The 19,033-nt window shown below is 39.4% G+C and overlaps 1 protein-coding gene across 1 annotated transcript in view; it reads left to right on the forward strand.

Annotated features, from left to right (window-relative positions):
* The window catches only part of rce1a (Ras converting CAAX endopeptidase 1a), a 205,418-nt gene that overhangs the window by 80,518 nt on the left and 105,867 nt on the right, over positions 1-19,033 (forward strand). Inside the window, exon 11 of the transcript XR_015775606.1 lies at positions 13,107-13,225. The gene's annotated coding sequence lies outside the window, so the exon portion shown is untranslated. The remainder of the gene's footprint in view (positions 1-13,106; positions 13,226-19,033) is intronic.

A 19,033-nucleotide genomic window follows, 5' to 3' on the forward strand; every position in this document is an offset into this window, starting at 1 on the left:
AAAAAAGGGGAGGAAAATGTCCAGAAAACTATATTAATAATTTAACTTAACTTAACTTAACTTAACTTTTTTATATTTACAATTCTGTCACAGAAATAAAATATATTTTTGAGAATTTTACCACATTTTTTTAGGTCATTTTCTTGCTTGTTTGTTTTTTTTAAACTTTTTTTAGCTTATTTTTGGGTTATTTTATTGTGAGTTATTTGCTTTTTTGGCACTTTTTGGGCCAAGCCTAATGATTCTTAAGCACTTTTATATATTTTTTTTTCTAAGGGCAATTTAGAGTCACCAATCAACCTGAGCTGCAGACACGGGGGAGAACATGCAAACTCTGCACAAAAGGGCCCCCACCCAAAGAACCAGGGACCCTCTTGCTGTGAGGCAACAGTACTAACCACAATGCCACCGTGCCGCCCATTATTATTATATAATATTTTTATATATTTTTTACATTTAAAAAAAAAAAGAAAAGGTAATTTTATTGCTCTTTTCTCTAATTTCTTATTACTCTCTGCATTTCTGAGATATTATACTCAAGTGCACACTTCAGGGATTTGTGGAAAGTGACTGTGCACACAGCCCACTACACAGCACACTACAGTTGTAAATATATTTTTATTTATATTAGATTATGACATTGATTTCCATTTGAAGAGTGATATATAGAGAAAGGGGATCACGATGACGTATCCATGTAATGTGCATTTGCATGGAAAACAATAAGGTCAACAAGAGCAAACAAACAACAGAAGCAACCGGCATACATGATCCTGAATTAGTAATCCCACTTGAAAACAAATCAGCGAATAGATATTCTTTTAATGGTCTTTCCAGTTGTAAACGGCTGGAAGGAAACAGCTGGCTGTGGCTGCTTGCTTCATTAGAGGACAAGGCAACAAGACACATCTGCATTCATTAGCAGCTCTGTGAGATCAATTGGCGCTGCAGTTCGGTCTGTGTGAAAGGCCTCCTCGCTGTCATCCATCATTGCGATTATGCAAGCTGAGGCATTTAAGCCTTAATGAGTCACCCTGATGAAAGTAGATGAACCATTATGGTGAACAAAAAGGCAGTGATGGCTCCTGGGCCTGTTCCAATGCTCTGTTTGGTGCAAACCTACAGATGTTGCCATGGTTACTCTGCTCTGATCCATTAGTTTGGTGTTTGACATGTTGTTGGGGAGCGGACAAAACTTTTTTTAAAAACATATTTTTTGAACATTTTGAATGTTTTGTCTGTATTAAATAGGTGTTAGAAGTAATCAGCATTACAGATAAAGTTCCTGATACATCGTCTTATGTTCAGAAAACCTTTGTATCCTTAATAAACTGCACTTGGCAAAGTTTTGGCAAATCACACCGAGCTGCATCACTAGAAAAGCGTTGCCAGCAAAACCACAGTTTCCCTATGGTACACAGCGTCTCTCTTGCTACAGCGCAACATGTTCTTCTGGCGTTTTTTGGGCGTGCATAAAAGTTGCAATACTTTCAAGTTTTCTGCTCATGGTGCGAAGTTGTACTGCTCATCAGTGTCATATTTGGCCGTGCGCGCCCATGGTATGTGCACGCAGCCCTGCTGCAGGAACTCCCAGGAGTTTTTCCAGAGGCACTTCCAGGGCATCTTTGGCGGTCTGATGCGTGCAATCGCTCCTTAAAGGTTTCAACATTGCTGTGTGGTTATGTCTAGGCACAAAACCACTTGATTATAATTTGAAAAAAGATTATTTTGGACCTAAAACTCTGACATACTATGGCACAAATGTGGCTAGAAATTTAAAAACAACTCTGTAAAATAACACACGTTTGGAAGCAGAAATGTCACTGGAAAAAACTCTAAGTGTCCCTTTGTCCTCTTGTCCCGTTGTGGTAAAAAGACCCATGTTTGGAGGCAGAAACCCCGCTGGAAACGCTTCAATGTGTCGCTAAAAGCACTCACATTTTTAGGCACAAAGTGACGACTCGATAAAATAACACCCACCTTTGGGTGTATACCGAAAGCGCTAATGTATTTGACAGGTTTGGAATGAGATCGGGCTGAAAACATCCACGTTTGGAGGCAGAAATGCATTTTGAAAAGTCTCGATGTGTTGCTAAAAACACCCACATTTGGGGACACAAATTCTGATGGAAACACAGTGACCACTCTAGAATCACACTCATGTTTGGGACCCAAACAGCACTGGAAAAGTGTTGCTAAAAAACACCCACATTTAGAGGCAGAGATGTTTCTGGAAACACCTCAATGTGAGGCTCAAAACACCTACATTTGTAGGCACAAATTCTGCTGGAAACACTTGGATGTCTCGATATTAAACAACTGTTGTTGTTTGTTTGTCTCAATCAGTGTTCTGTAGCTTCGCAGCTGCTCTGCCTGGATGTAACACTTTATTGTCATTTTGACCATAAAAAACATGAAAAGAAGTTATTGCAGTACTCAGGTCAAGGTGCAATAAATAGCATCAAGTACTCAATTCCGTATATAATAAATAAATAAATAGATACCTATAAAAATAAATAATGAGCAATATTAAACCAATAAAAATGCATTAGAATAAAAGCAATAAACGTGCAGCATAGGAGGCAATAGCAGCATTAAAAAAAGCAGTCTAAACATATAAGTCGGTGAAGCAGGAGCCCTCTAACCTATAACTGTAACACTGCTAACCACTTTTAATGTCTATTTATTAGAGTGGTAACGTTGGAAACAGGTGAACTATGAGTTGATTTCAGCTGGTTTGTGGACTGCTGTGCTTATTAGTGTCACATTTCATGTTTCAGTCTGACACTGAGAGTTATGAAGACAAACAAAAAACGAAGCAAAAACAAACAAACAAAACCCCCTAAATTAACATTTTACGGTAAAATACCACAAAAGATAAATATCAACAACAAGCAGAGAAAGTAACCAGTCAGTGGACAACATTAATCCAATAACAAAACAAGAAGTACATAGAACACAATACAAAGTGTAAGGTAAAAAATAAAATATCTAAATCTATATTTATATCCACAGTATATATATATATGTATATATGAACAGAAATAAGTAAATATCATGATTATCATAATGATAATTTCCGTTTTTAAAAAAAATGTTTTTAAGAGCTCTTGATAAGGTTTACTTTATCATTCCATATTCAATATCTGTACATGACTGTATCTGGGTTTTTAGGACTTGATGCAGCTGAACCTGTTGTATTAACAAACTACAAAGAAGAATGGATATCAGTTTCCACTTTTGACCAGATCTTCAAAATGAAACAACTCTTGAATTACTATTGCAACTAAGTTTAAAGGAATACTTTAAGCACAAAATGACATTGACTGACATTGACATTGACTTTGTCAAGAAAACTTTTTTTTTAAATCCTGCATGCCTCCACGGTGAACAGAGAATCCAAAAAAGGTGAACATTCCTCCTGAATTAAAGTGAACGGGGTCCACATTTAACAACAGCAACTCAATCAAAACATCCGTTTATGAACTCTGACAAAACTCGTGCTGCATGATCCAAGTCTTTATTCAGTCAGTGTGTCCCAAACATGCATTTTCACGAAAAAACTAATAACCATAACACTTCCTCCTATGAGAAACACGCTTGTGCACAAGACTGTTTGAACTGATGCGTTAAATCATAACCTTTTAACAAAAATGCATATATTTGGGAGGTTCTGAGCATACAGCAGAGCCAGTATTGTCAAGTCCAATCTGTTAGCTAATGTTGTTTGTCATATGGACCACCCTTCTTCCAGCATAAACAGCATTTTCATGTCTTCCTGCACCGTGTAGTTGGATATGCTTGTTTTCGTTACCTTGCTGGCTACAAAACAAAAGTGTCCTTAAGCTTTTTGATGTATTTTTCATTGTGTGACAGCCCCCAAAACACAGCATGGGCTCTCAGTCTGGATGGCCAGCAGGCTCTGTCATGCATCTTTGCAGCCACTGTATACAAATGTTGAAAGACCTTTTGCTTCATATCATGGCTCACTGACGGCCATTATTTAATGTGATGAATCTCTTCTTTCCAGCAGTGTCTAAAGCTCAACATGTGTATCAGGGTCAATGTGACTGAAATGACAAAGCAAGTCAGGTTTTTAATCCAGCAATTGCTTGAAGCTATGTTTACATGGAGTGAAATATGTAATACCAAAAACATCATATTTAATATTTGTACTATTCCATCAAACAGAAGCATCCTAAATCTCCTGTGGACTACTTCATACATATTTCTCCACAATTCATCTCTAGAAACTTTGGTGCTCTCACTAAAATATGAAAATAAAGTTGTGTGGATTTGGACAAAGTTTGACACGGCACCAAGTATAAAGATGGATCAGCTAATGCAGTGATACTCAACTTAGGGTGCCAGGTGCCCCCCCAACCATTTTCTAATTCACAATAAAAAAAGAGATCCTAGCTTAGACCCTAATGTCCAAGATCTGAGAAATGTCCTAAAATCCTACATATGTCCAAAAATCTTGGAATAGCTCCAAAAGCTTAGAACTGTCCTAAAATCTTAGAAATGTCTTGAAATTCTATAACCTTCTAAAATTATCGAAATGTCCTGAAATTCTTGAAACATCCTAAAATCTGAGAAACCTCCCAAAATCCTAGAAATGTCCTAAGACCTTAGAAATGTCCTAAAATATCCCAAAATACTAGAAATGCCCTAGAATCCTAATAACATGTGTGGGGCTGCTCCAACTGGCCCCTGGCTTTCTGTCATTTTGCAAATGTGGCCCCAAATAAAGCATGCTGTGTATCCCTGATCTGATGGCTTCCATCATGACTGCAGACTTGTATTCTGTTTAAATCTGACTCGCCAGTCGGTGTCACTGATAACTTTTGCTGTAAGACGTGACAACATTAGTACTTTCCCACACTCGACACATGAAGGTGTTGAACAAGTGCGATCATATTTAACGGGGGCCGACAGAAAGCATCGGTCTGTGTTGATCCTCATAGAGGGGCCGAGAGTCCTGTGGATGGGCTCTCCATGGGATTTCGTGCTTTCCATTCTCCTCTCTGCCCCTCGGGGTGATGGGTACAGCTTGTTCCCACTCAGCCGGCGCTTAAGTAGCTATTTATGGAGCTTGCAAAGACCCAGACATGACTACTGGTGCTGCCGAGCGGAGGAGTTTTACCCCAAAGTGGCTTCACAGTCAAGTGAGGTCAGCTCCTTACGGGATGAAGAGGACACCATGTACCTCCCCGTCTTTGTCATCCTTTCCCACAATTCTCTCTTGCTCTCAGCCTTCCCCCTCTCCCTCTATCCGGATGAGAAATCCAGCTGAGAAAGAGTGAAACCGCAGTCCGTCATCCTCTCCAGAGCTTGCTCTTGTTTTTGTTTGTACTTCCTCCACTTGAGGCATTTTTGAAACATGAAATATCCATTCTTTATTTCTCGGCAGTGACTTTGACTCTGGGAGTCCCATGTGCCCTGGCGGTGACTCCGAGGCGTAGAGAATGTGGCGGATTGGAGGGACTTTATCTTTAATCAAATGATTTTTTTTTCTCATCTAAGGCTGAGGCTGCTCCTCCACAGCTCTGATACTGGATCCGCGTGGCTGCCAGTGTAGACGTGGTGATCAGTCATTTCATTTAGCTGGGAGACTATGTTTGGAAAGGCAAATATATAGCAGAGCTGATATCTCTTTTCTGTCAGGGAGTATAGATGCATTTCACCATTATCTCGGGGTCTGTTGAGACGACGTGGGTTCTGAGACCTGAGTAAGCAACTGCCATGAAGATAATGCTTCCCTGATATTGATTTAACAGAAACTCTGTCGGAAAATCGCTGGAATCACCATTTAGTGATAGCGCTGTTTCCCATACATTGATTTATTTATTTCATTGTACAGTTTCCCGCAGGGTCATCACTCAGGCCCTCCTTGCCTCGCTCGTTGTCTGTTAATCAGACCAATGAGACAAGAATTAGTGAGCTAGTCGCCCCATGGTCCCTCTGCCTTGCTCCGCACTGCTGTGGATTTTTCCACGGGAGGAGAACGGGCAGCAGACAGGGGGACAGACCTTTGGTAGGCGGCTGTATGGCTTGAATTCTGCTGGCGTAAGTTGCCATCGTGGGCTGATGGCCTGTGGCAGCGAGGAGAAGGGCTCCAATGGATCCTATAAAAGTTTTAGTTTCAAGTTTCTTTATCGTCATTGTCAAAACAACGAAACATAGAAGCATCTCTAGACAGGCAGTGAAAACATATAACACAACACACAATAATTCAAATAAATACATAAATAAAATTAGATAAAATTCAAAAGTGCAGAGTGCACATGTGTGTTGTAATGCAAGAATGAGTCCATTAAATGTACTAAAATCAATAATCTAAAAATTTGGCCTTAATTGGTATTAAAATGTCTTAAATCATTATTTCAAGTCTAAAAAATGCAGAGACATGGCATGTGGGATTTCAAGAGTGTCATCATTAAAGTTTTACTAAAGTCTTAAATCCCACTTGCCTTAAGCTTAACAAACCCTGGTGTGGTGTCTCACCTGTGTAAAGGCAGCAACAGAGAGTTTGCATTTCGTAGATCTGTAATTGCAACATGTTCATGTTCAAATCAAGCCAATGTACACAGGTTTCAGAGTATTAATATATTTATAAAGACAGAAAAAGTCTAACTGAGAAAATGAGTCAGTCCAGACATTTTATCAAAGCATTAATTGGGGTGGATGTTGCGATCTATCATCTGCTATAAAGACTATGATATTCAGTAAATGCGCATGTCGTATGTATTCGCAGCAGTTTGGTTTCAGTTTTATAGTTTATCCATTAAACTGCAGACAGTTAGAGTTCTGGTTGGGTCACAAGCAGGTCTTCTTCTACCCTTTAATCAAATGTGCATGCCTGAAAGCACACAGCATCTCGGGGTCTTGTTATTAACACCTAGAGCGCTGACTCACTTTGGAACGCCGCTTCACACGCTCCTCGTCCTTTCAGTCTTCAAAACTGTCCATCCGCAGGTTGGGAGGTCACATCCTGCCTATGTGGGAGGCTGCAGCTTCAAACGCCAAGCTTTTAAAGAACACTCTTCTGAAAACTTTTTCAAAAATGCATGACTTTCTTTACAGAGCTGGATGAAAAGATCAGTTTTATCTCTGCGTGTCCAGGAAGTAGAAACTGTAGCTCTGAATATCTCAATATTTTGGGGAAATGATTGCATAGATATGAAGATGGATAATCAGGATGTGGTTATTTGGTATAAAGACTAGAAGCAGGAGTTGTGGTTTTGGGGGAAGTTACTGCAGACGTATATGTTGAAACCATTCGCTGCAGGTGCAGTCACTGTTGGCAGCTTCCTGGAGTCTTGTTACAGTGAAGTTGCCAGGTTTGGTATCACTGAACTGTACAAAGACCAATAAATCTGGCAACTCACGCCACAGCTAGAGACACTGGAGAAATGGTTCCAGCATATTACTCCCCCAGAATCACATGTCATAGATTTCTGTTTTGGTCTGCATTAAAAAAAACAAGATACAAAGTGCTAATAATGTAATTTGAACCCTTACAGCCTGCTTTAATATCACACATAATTGTTTCGCGCTATACATTTATATTATTTTCTACTTTCATTGGATTTATTTTTTAACCAACATCAATCCTAATAATAAATATCACATTTTTTTTTTAACTTCTCAGAGCCTTTAAACACCAGGTTTTTGACATGATGCCACTATGTTTGAGATTTAAAAAAACAAAAGAAAAAAAGGAATTATTTTCATTATACTACATGCAAAGTAGATGTCTTTTAAATTATTGCAGTCTGGGATATGCCAATGATTTGCAGCACTATCAACTTTTATACATTATGATTTTTGTGCAGTCTCAAATCCTCACACTCATACCGCTCTGCACACAACATGCACTTTTCAAAATCACGCTGTAAAAAATATTTTACATTAATGGGATTTTCTACTTTAATTGAGAATTTTTAAACCCACATCAGCCCTAATCATGACAATCAAATATTAATTAATTTTCAGAATTTTAACCTTTTAAATGCCAGTTTTTTTGATGATGCCACTGTGTTTTCAGATGATAGAACAACCCCAAAAAACCAAAAATGAATTATTTTTAATATACTACATGCAAAGTATCATGGATTTTCTCCATATGCTAAATATGGTAAAGGTGACATCATCAGGTGGAAAATAGTTAAAATGAATACAGTAAATACAATATTTTTGAAGAGCATGTACAGGCAGCACTAATGTTCATTAGATTTGCCACTTTCTGTTCAAACTTTTTGGTTTGGACAGTATGCCCTTGTTCATGCATGCAATATGGAGTACTAAATTGCCTGCAAAATGCCCCCACAGGATGAAACTGAGGCAAGACTGTGTGGAAGCAAAAAAGAATATTTCCCCAAAATTGATCTGTCCCTTTTACCTGGTTTACAACTAATTTAATACATCACATGGTATTTGCTCAATAGTGGCATTTTTATAGCTTTCACAGTTGTTTATTAAGGGCCCAGTGTGGTGCCCTGAGGCCTGCCAGCTGCCAGGTATGTCTCTCCACGGCGAATTGTTTCTTTTACAAGAGCAGATTGTTGTTGTTTTTATTGGCTGGCTTGTACTTGTGAAGATGTAAAATGTCCCAGAGGTTCATGGCTAAAGTTTCATTCTGGTGTTATTGTTATTGGTATTTATGGAACGCTGGATACAGCTGGAGCCGGAGGAATGCTAAAAATACACTGGTGGTGAGAAAAGCCAGCTCCCCTCATCCACGTACAGAGATACAGACATATATGGCAGTAGAATACTATGTGCTTTTTAATCATTCTTTCAGTGACTCACTCATTTAGCCTATTCCCCCTTTGCCTGACCCCTCTCCTCGTGGTCTAACCCCCCTACTTCCTGTTGTATTTTGGGGAAGGCTCAGTTGGAGCGTGAGAATGCTTTGGGGGCAGGCTGTCTTGACCCAGTGGTATTTGAAGCAACAAAGCTTCAAATAGTTCAGTTGCAACCCTCACCCTCATGTTAGGACACAGGGATTTGGGATTTAATAGGGATCATTTGGGATTTTATACCTTTTGGCATATATCTAATTTATTGTGTTCCGACAAAAGAAAGAGACTCTTATGATATTGTGGTGGTTTTAAAGCAAACAGTGGGCTTGTTTTCTCTCAACACAGGTTCAATTAAAAACGGAAGAGACAAAAAAAGCGTTCTCGTTTTGACCAATTACCTTACCACATGAGTTTGGATAATAGTTTCCTTGTGTATGTAGCACCAGACAGTGGCATAGTGGCTTGAACCCATCGACCAGCAGCTTAGAGGATCACTGTGATCACAACCGTCCATCCTTAATCCTTAAAAACCTGGAGCAACATCACTTTTCTTGTTCTGCATTCAGACGTCTTTTACAAGTATTCAAACCTTCGAACCACGAAAAAATTGCTGTGATTTCTTTCAAAAACATAGGAAAAAAGGGAATGACCAACTTGACAAGAAATGTTCCCCAAATTGCAATTTGTAGATTTAAAAAAATGTTTTTAAAGAGCTAGGGAAAAATCTCTGTTATTCCAGTTATCATAATTAAGTATTTAATAACATGTTACAGAATTCTTACAATTTGTCAGTGTTAATTGATAAGATTTTTTTAAGCCCAGAAAAAAAGTCAAGGCAAAAAGAAATTATGTTCTAGAATTATTATTATTTTAAAAAGTTTCTTCCAGGTCATTTACTTGATGGCTTTCTGTTTCAGTTTTTGTCAAATTGCAAGAAGTGCGTAGTTTCAGAGAACTGTTTTGAAAAGCTATGGAAAAATGTCAAGGGAAAAAAGAAAAACTATATTTATATAATATAATATAATATAATATAATATAATATAATATAATATAATATAATATAATATAATATAATATAACATATTTATATTATATAATATAATGTAATATTATTACATTTGTAAAATGAAACAAATTATTATAGCTGAACACCTTTTCTGGTCATTTTCTTTGAACATTAAAATTCTTTCTTCCTTTTATTTATGTATGTATGTATGTATTTATTTATTTTACAAATTTCAGGTATTTGTCTTGTACTTTCTTGCTATTTTTTGGGTCATTTTTTCATTCTTTGTTCATGGCCCTCTTCCCACGTTTTTGACAGAAACCAAGCCAAATTGCTCAGGTTTCAAAGGGTTAAGTCAAAAAATGCCTCCCAGAAACAGTCTGAGAGGAAGTAGTAGTGGGGGGCGGAGGTGGGGTGGCAAAGCAGACCCCAGATTGGCCAATTTAAAGCGGGATTTAATGAGTGGACCTCCCTGGGGTTTTACATGGTAAACATCTCCCAGAGTTCTCCCACAGTCGAGCTGGCTCACCTCCAGCACTCCCACACCACGGCCCAACCGAGCTGCCTTCTCTGGGCCGAGCGTTACCTCGCTTCCCCCGCCAACCTCTGGAGCTCTCACACAGTGTTCATTACAGCTCCGCTTTGGAGCCACACAGCAGTCTGGTTAGATTAGTGGTTGTGAGGCTGACGGCTCAGCGGAGTGGTGGTTGTGTTCTGTGGGTGGCTGGAAATGGCTGGTCTCCGTGTTGTCATTTTTGGGGTTGGTAGTTTGGCCACAAAGACGCTCACACACACTTAAAAGCCATCAAACCTTTCCACACATTGTGTCCTCTGTCAGGAACAGAAAGACATGCTGAGTGATGCGTTACATTACATGAATGTACGTATATTCACCATATACTCCAAGACAAGACATGGTTAAATGCTGATGGATCACAGCTTTCTGCCACAAAATACTACAAACTGTATCAAAGATAAAAATCAAGTGACGGTCTTCTAGAATGTTCCTTACACCGATTAGCTGAACATAAAGGTCCAAAAGAAAACTTATTTTCCCTAAGAGTTACTGTATAGCAAGAGCTCTCGAACTTAATATTCAAAAGTCTTCACAACTCAGACTGTCTGTGTAAATCAAACACATGGACTTTGTGCTGGATTTCGGCAAAACGAACACATATTTCTTTGTCCACTTTGTCGTCATCTTTTCTTCTCTTTGCACATTTGGGTAATGACATCCTCACTGCACTGGCAATATAATTTACACAGAAAGAAGACAACGAAGTCTCGCTTTCTTGTGCCAGCAGGACAGTACATCAATGCCCGGTAGCTGTTAAATAACTGGATAATTTTGAATGGACGCGTGTTACCCGACCCTTGAACTCTGACACGTGATGACTGAAACATCATACGCTCGCCGGCTGTCAATGACAGTGATGTCAAACAGGGAAACCTTTACGTTGAAGGCCTAATCTTGGGCCAGGATCTCTGTAGCAATCTTCAAATAGACTATACTCTAAAAAACAAACTTTTTATTGATATGTACAAAACATTTTCTTTCAAAGAAGGAAAGGTTCACTTCATTACATTGAACTGTTGCATTCCTGGTACGAAGTGTGGGCCGGGTCTGCGTTGACTTGCCATCGAGTCCGGACTTTGACAGCGTTTGCTGTTAAAAATAAGCTAATTAATGACTTGTCAATCACATTTTTAAGGCGACATCTGTTTGTGACAAAACAATGCATGACTGACAGGTTTGAACCAAGAAATTAAAATAATAAGAAAATGATTGTAATTATCTTTAAAGGTCCCTTATTGTCAAATTTCAGGTTCTCTTTAAGATTGTTTTCTGTCTCTTACATAGTGTTGTGTCTCTTTGTAGTCGTTTGGTGTCTCTTTTTGTTTGTTTTATTTCTCATTGTAGTTGTTTAGTGTCTCTTTTAGGTTGTTTTGTACCTCTTTGTAGTTGCTTTGTGTGTCTTTGTAGTTATGTGTCCAAAGTCATTTTGTGTCCCTTTGAGGTTGTTTTGTGTCTATTGGTAGGTGCTCTGTGTGTCGTTGTAGTTGTTTTGTGTCTCTTTGAAGATTTTTTTGTCTTTATTGTTATTTTGTGCCTCTTTGAGGTCATTTTGTGTCTCTCGTATTCAGTATGTGTTAATTTGAGTGACATTTTGCAGTTGAGGGCGAGACACTTTGCGCCCCTGTGCCTGTGTTGGTAGGCCTTCAGTAATCCATCTTGAAGGGGCAAGTATCATGGGGTGGGTATCCCTCTGGGTGTCATCTGTGATGCCTGTCAGTACTTGATCCATTCTGCCTGCCTGATCTGTTCGGCTCATGTGCAAGCAGTCCACCATCTTGGACAGCTACCTACGGCAGCCTCACTTGGACAAACAGGTGTCAGTACATGATCTGTGCCTCCTACCCGCAAATATTTATCTGGAGAGAAATTATGCTTGAAAACTGGTGTCAATACTTGTCTCAGGAAAAAATGAAGAGTATGAAAAGCAAAATATGCAAAGAATAGAACAGATTATTGATAGATGAAAACAACTTGTGATTTTATATATTTAGTCTGCATATTCTAACTGCAGCAGGGCTGATTGTGGTTAATTTTTATTCAATTTAGATATTTTAGAGAACACATTGAATTGCCTGGATTAGACAGGTAGCTTACTCTGCATTATGTATTTTTGTATATATATAGCTTACTCTGTGTATTATATTATATATATGTATATATGTGTGTGTGTGTATCTGTGTGTGTATATGTATATATAATATGTATATGTATGTAATATGTGTATGTATGAATATATGTCAAATTTAACAATAATAGTTTATTATTATTATTAAATAATTGTTGTGAAACTCCTCACCTGCAAACATCTTTTTAATCACAAAATGTTTTCACTGGACCTCTGCACTGGGGGCCTCCTAACCCCACCAACTGTAGCATCCAGACTTTGCTTTTTAAAAAAAGAAAAAAAAATCAGATATATACTAAACTTCCCGCATTAAATAGGAATACATTTATGCTGTTACTTTATTTGATAATAACTAAGGTTTTCTGACTGCTTTGCTGCTGTGCCTGTGATGATGATGACGATGATGAGTCAGGTGATGCGAGAACTGGATAGTGCCAAGTCCAAGACCAGACCTAGAGCATAGACTGTACAGCTCATTCGTGCTCATCATAGAAGAAACTGGACAAAAAATGATGGAGCAGCAAAAAGGGAAGCTTGAAATGCTTGAAATGTAAAATGTATCCTAAATTTCAGCTTTTTTTTCTCCCACAGGCATCTCTCTTGGCAAAGAGCCAGAAAATGGAGGCTTGAAAGATGCATTTGTTGAGCCTGGTAGGCTACTATGAAGGAGCAGCCGGACACCAAAGCGGATGGCGGGGACCCGTCAGCGGGTGGGTATGGAGTTTTAACAACCGCACAATTTACCTTTCGCTTTTCTATTTTAGTCTTGACAGTTTAAACTAACTATTCAAACCACTGTAGCCAGGCGCCATGCGCTGCCTTGCTTTCAATTCTGCTGCGCTCCTGCAGGGCCTCACACACTTGGGAGACCGGGGGCAGCACTTTGTCTACTAAGCGTATTGGCGTTAGCTAGCTAGATAGCTGAGATAAAACAGTCAGATGATAGTGCTAAACTGACCAGGTTATCATTATGCTACTGATCAAAAGGTACAAACGGATCGCACACTGGGCCTCATTCACTGAATATGTGTGCAGAAATGTTTTTACTTTGCCCATAAAACGATCGTCGGATTCATGACACGTGCGTACCAGCTATGAGCTGATTTTGTTCTTACATCTGTGACTATGTTGGTGAATCAGAATTATTCTAAACTGGCAGGCTCGTGCCGGACTATGAAATTAGCAGACTGCCACCCCCCCTTTTCTCTATATAAGGAAATCCATGTGCTTGCAGGTGTATCACAGAGAAAGCGGTGAAGTTGTGTCTGTGCACAAATTAAATTAACACACACACACACACACACCTGTGTCAGACCGTCAGTGAGCCTCTGTGAATGTAACGGCAATCAGAGACAGCTGAACAGCTGTTCGTTACTTTCAGACACAAAACATGTTGGTCTCTGATGCCTTTCTGCTGAACGCACAGGCTGCAGTCTCTTCCAGCAAGGTTTGATATGATCTTAACACCTGCTCGGAGCAGGATCTGCAATTTCTGTGCCCTGTTAATAATAATAATAATAATGATAATAGGAATAATTTCATGGCACTAATATTGATTTGTGGGAGTAGTCTATCATGAAAGACAGATTCAAGTCTCATATAGTCCACTGTAAGCTAGGCCTGGGACACTTGGTTTTTATTGTGGAATATTTCATGACAATAATTGATGAGGATGAAAGGCAGAGGATGTAATAGCCATATTGTTTATTAAAGCCTTTTTTATGTGGTGGAATGTGGTTTAAATATGCTCTGCATTTCATTAAAAAGTTTGTGTTTATATTTCCCGAGACAGCCATCATTTGTGCGTACACATGGTCTGAGGCAGTTCTAAATTCAAGTAAGAAAATGTTGACGAATCACAGATTTATGCGTAAAACATGAGTATGCACAGTTTAGGCACAGATTTGTGTGAATGAGGCACACTGTCTGTGGTGTGTAGTCCTTACCACTGTGTGTCCTGTGTTTTACTGAACATCCAACATGCAGCAGCTGGTTAGAGAGTTAATACTGAAAATGCTCAGAAATAGTTGTTTTGTTTTAACAAAATGTGCTGGAATACAGACTGTGTGCACGGTGCCTGCGCAACAGCTGACCGATGGATCGCAGCAGGGTGACAGAGACGGAGACAGAGGCCTTTTTTAGGCCCAGTTTTAGTCAGACTTTATATGGAATTCTATATAAATATAACGATGCATCGCTCTGTCTCTCATCCAGTTACTCTCTGCTGCTCTCTTTTTTTTCATCAGGGGCAGATTTAGTGATTCGAGGGCCTGGTGCCCCAGCCCAACTGCTTTGCTTTAATTTTACACATTCTCTAAATGGGAATGATTGTGGACTGTTGGCAGCTGTAGACGTTCTGTTGTCCTTTACACCCTCTATGTAACTAATACAGACCAGTTCAGGTGATGTAGAATTACAGGAAATTAGTTCTAAATTAAATTTAAACACAAGACTCACCACAAGATGAATCCAACTTGGCAGTCAGAGAAAATACTCTTCCTGGCTATGTAAGACTGAACTTGGTAAATTAATTTATTAGATAATAAGCTATAGATGAATACAGTTCATTTGAATGGGGAATTATCGAAGTTTTCTTTATTGGTCGGTAATAGGAGGGGTCCTGGGGGAGACCATCAATCATAGAGGTGAGAGGGCCAAGTAAAAAGCAAGACTTTACAGGTAAATAGGTTAAAAATTGTAGTTTGGCAGGATGTGCCTGCATATACCATATAGCTACACACTGTGGGCTATAATGCATTGCTGCAAATATGTTGTGTAAATCTTGTATGACAGATGATATCTACAGTCCTGTCATTCAGGTTGTGATCACAGGCTGCAGGCCATGAGCACAGTTATTGTTAGAAAATCCTGTAATAATGACAGGTTGTAACGGTTTGGGTCCGTGCTGCTTGGTTAATGATGCGTTTGAGAGCGTTGGAGTCAGCGAAGACGACCAAAAGTGCACAATCACACTTGTCTGAGGTTTCCACAATGCTCATCGTTTATTACAATAATCACACATCAACCTTACAAAGCCCGATTGTACGGCTACTATTTAATCATACATGAATAAAATAGTGTCCACACGAACCCTAACGTTACTGATGAGTTGAGAGGCGAAAAATAACAGTGGAGCTCGGTCGCTGGTATCCGTTCTCGGTGAGAGCGCCGCTCAAAACTAACTCAAGGAAAAAACAAGGCACCGCCTAAAGGCGTCATTCCTCTAGCAACGTAGCAATATGTCTTAAAGGTACATTCCACAATTTCAACTGTTACAAGGTGTTTCCAACAGATTGTAGCCCATGCAAAAACCTGTAATAGTATATAACATAACAGTACAGTGTGTATGTGTGTGTGTGTGTGTGTGTGTGTGTGTGTGTGTGTGTGTGTGTGTGTGTGTGTGTGTGTGTGTGTGTAGTGGATGGGTGGGGCTTAGGGGGGCCTACAAGATTTCATGCCCAGGGGCCTCTGCCTTTTTAATCTGTGCCTGCCTATAGGACGATTCACCACCGAAGGTGACCAACACAATTGACACCTATTCAGTTAGTTAAAAATGAATGATCTTGAGCTTCGAAGTGCTTTGCATCAACTTTGCTGCTTTGGGAATACGTCTTTGACTGATTCGGTCAGTGTCTATCATGAAAGAGGGTTTCAGCGAGACTCATTTGTCTCCATTTACCTAATGCCACTACAATTTTGCAAAAGCAATTTAATAAGCATTTAGAAAGTCAAGTCATTCATCTTTCAATGAATCAAGTGAGAAGGCAGTCATGCCTATGTACAAACAAAGTGTCTGCTTCCATCAGTTCAGTCTTTCTCTAATTATTCATACACTGAGGACTACTAAACAAGTGTGTGAGTTGTCCTGCAGTGGGAGAAGTTGTTTCTTGGATTAGACACTGCGCACTGCAGATTGTTGCTGTTTCTGGCCCAGTTTCTGGTCCCCCGACCCTGCCATCACTCGACAAGCTCCAAGCTGACTGACTGACAATCTGCTGTTTTTGTGTCTAAAAACTGCAGCACATCAGATCATTTGTATGTGCATTCATTTAAGCCTGTCAGTGTCAAATTAACATGCAAAGATGATTTCAAAGACACTGTTTTGTGTCCTTCAGGACTACCTTGGATTGGGTTCTTACTAAGTGGTTTGCTGTCTTGGTTACGATGGCTAGAGACCATCTGTCCTGACATAAGTTGTTGCATATGACATTGCATCAGAAAGACATTACATTTTTGTTAAAGCAGAGTGGGAAAGATTTTCATATAGAAACCCAGTTTTATACTTAGCCAAATCCTTAAGTGTGAGCCTTCACAGAAGCCTGCTTTTCACACTGATGCTGTACATTTTTTGGTAGCTTTTTTCACACTGAAGGGGCTGCCTGAAATACTAAACAGCAGTTAGGGAGAGCTCCATTCAAATACAGTTGGACTCAATCAGTTAGTTTCCATGCACAATCAAGTGAAGCAAGGAGTACAGCTCCTTTAGGGTATTTAATTGAACTACTGTCCTTGTCCCAGTATACAAGCACTGGGGAAGAACTGATGTGTTGATGGAAGTATGTCTGACTCCACCACGGTAGGTGGAGATATGCCCCCTTTTCAGATAGTTGCTATTGGACCCTCTTTCGGGTGACCTCACGTCACATACCAAACAATTTAGCAAGGGGCAAACAGTTTGCATGTCGAACAGTGAAAACATGGATAACTTTCTGTTGCTCTGCATTTCATGCATACTCTACGCTTTACTTGTTACCTTTGTCTTGTTTGGTTTCCTCCCTTCTTTTTTTGATTGGGATTAGGCAAAAGAGGCAGTGTAGAAAAAAAAAATCAAATTCAGACAGGAGGCGAACACCGTACCCCTGCATGACGGTCCAGGGTTTGTTTGTGCTCCTATATATTATCATGATACTGGCAGTGTTTCAATCTGACAACGTGACAGGTTACGTCCAGTCCGGCGTCAGTCTCAACTGACGCTTTCCGGCATATCATGCGGATGTGAAAAGTGGCTTTTCTTGTTGGGATTTTTTTCCAAACATACAACAAAATTGGCGGTATTTGAGGACTTGGGAATGAAAACGGACTGGTTTGGCAGTGTCATCATGATCACGAGCATAACTTTCCTCTGGCGCTTATGTATCATCATTTCCTCCTTCAGGCTCAGCGTGAGCCCTCTGGTCGTGATTACCTGCCTCGTGTTAGCACACTGAGTGGGCACACTGCTTTGATCACTCCCATTCTTTCATTACAGTCTGTCCTGTAATAAAAGCAGTATTCTATAATTTCATCTGATTACTCTGTAATTACTGTTGCACATGTTTAGATGAACCTTTTTTCTGTACTAAGTGTCTGTAACCTGAGGACAGAGGTTGAATATTAGAAGATAAGTGCTGCTCAGAGTAAGATGTTAATTATTTAGGTGTCTGATATCAGCTGGATTGAGCCACTGACTATACAGAAATCTTTGTAAGCTTGTGCATAAGTTTTTCAACCATCAGATATCATCGCGACTTCTGTAACCAGCTGAAGGAGTGGTAATGCAACACCGAAATATTGAACAGAGGGTTTTTAGTGTGCAGAGAAGCAGATAGAGGAAAACAAGTCTTTGATGTGTCCTTGTTTGGTAAGAGGCCGTTTGATGTTTAGCAGGGCTTTTGTTGTGACAGCGAGCAGGAAGAGCAGTTCTAAGAAGTGCGTGCTGTTGTGGCTGCTCTTAATGGTTAAAGGGAAACCTGGAGGCTTTTAGAAATTCAGTGGGACATGAGAGTCAGAGTGAGAGAAGGTAATTCTAAAGACCTCGCTGGGAAAAATAGCTTTTTACCATCTTGAACTTTATGTCGAATTTATTTTCCATGTGAAGTGGAAAGAACAACTCTTCAACCTACCCCCATAGCGTTTTCAAGTGGTATTTTGTTGACCTTGCTGTCCCCAAAACAATCAGAAAATGTCCATTTTCTGCAAAACCTGGCTGCTACTACAGTTTCCACAGTTACCTTAGTTGTTTCATCGTCCACCAGTTTGCCTACTGGTATGACAACTGCAAAGAAGTTACATAGATCCACTTTGGTAACTGCAGATTGCCAGTATCAGCTGTAGGTATCAGAAACTGTGATAACTTGATTGTCATGATAAAGTCAACATACTTTTTACAAGTAAAATCAACTTAATTTTGCAAGTGAAATTAACTTAATAAGTAAATTTGGGTTGACTTGTGAAAATCAAGTTGATTTTACTTGAACAGTTAATTTGATTTCATATGAAAAAATTAGGTTGACTCTACTTGAAAAATGTATTCCTTACATAAAAAGGTTAATCATACAAAAAACATTCTTGCCTGATCTACATAATAACCCTTTGCAAAAAGTTGCCATCATTTTTTTTTTAAAAGTAGATCAGGCACATTATTTTTATCACTGAGCTATCAGGCAAAACAAATACATTGATGCACTTCTCGCGTGCCATCCTTGATTTAACCCCTGGGAACATGTTCTTATTCTCAGTGTGTCAAACACAGACTCTTT

The sequence above is a fragment of the Plectropomus leopardus genome, chromosome 23 (genome assembly GCF_026936395.1).
Source record: "Plectropomus leopardus strain MGB_pleo_1.0 chromosome 23, ASM2693639v1, whole genome shotgun sequence".
Taxonomy (NCBI): Eukaryota; Metazoa; Chordata; class Actinopteri; order Perciformes; family Serranidae; genus Plectropomus; species Plectropomus leopardus.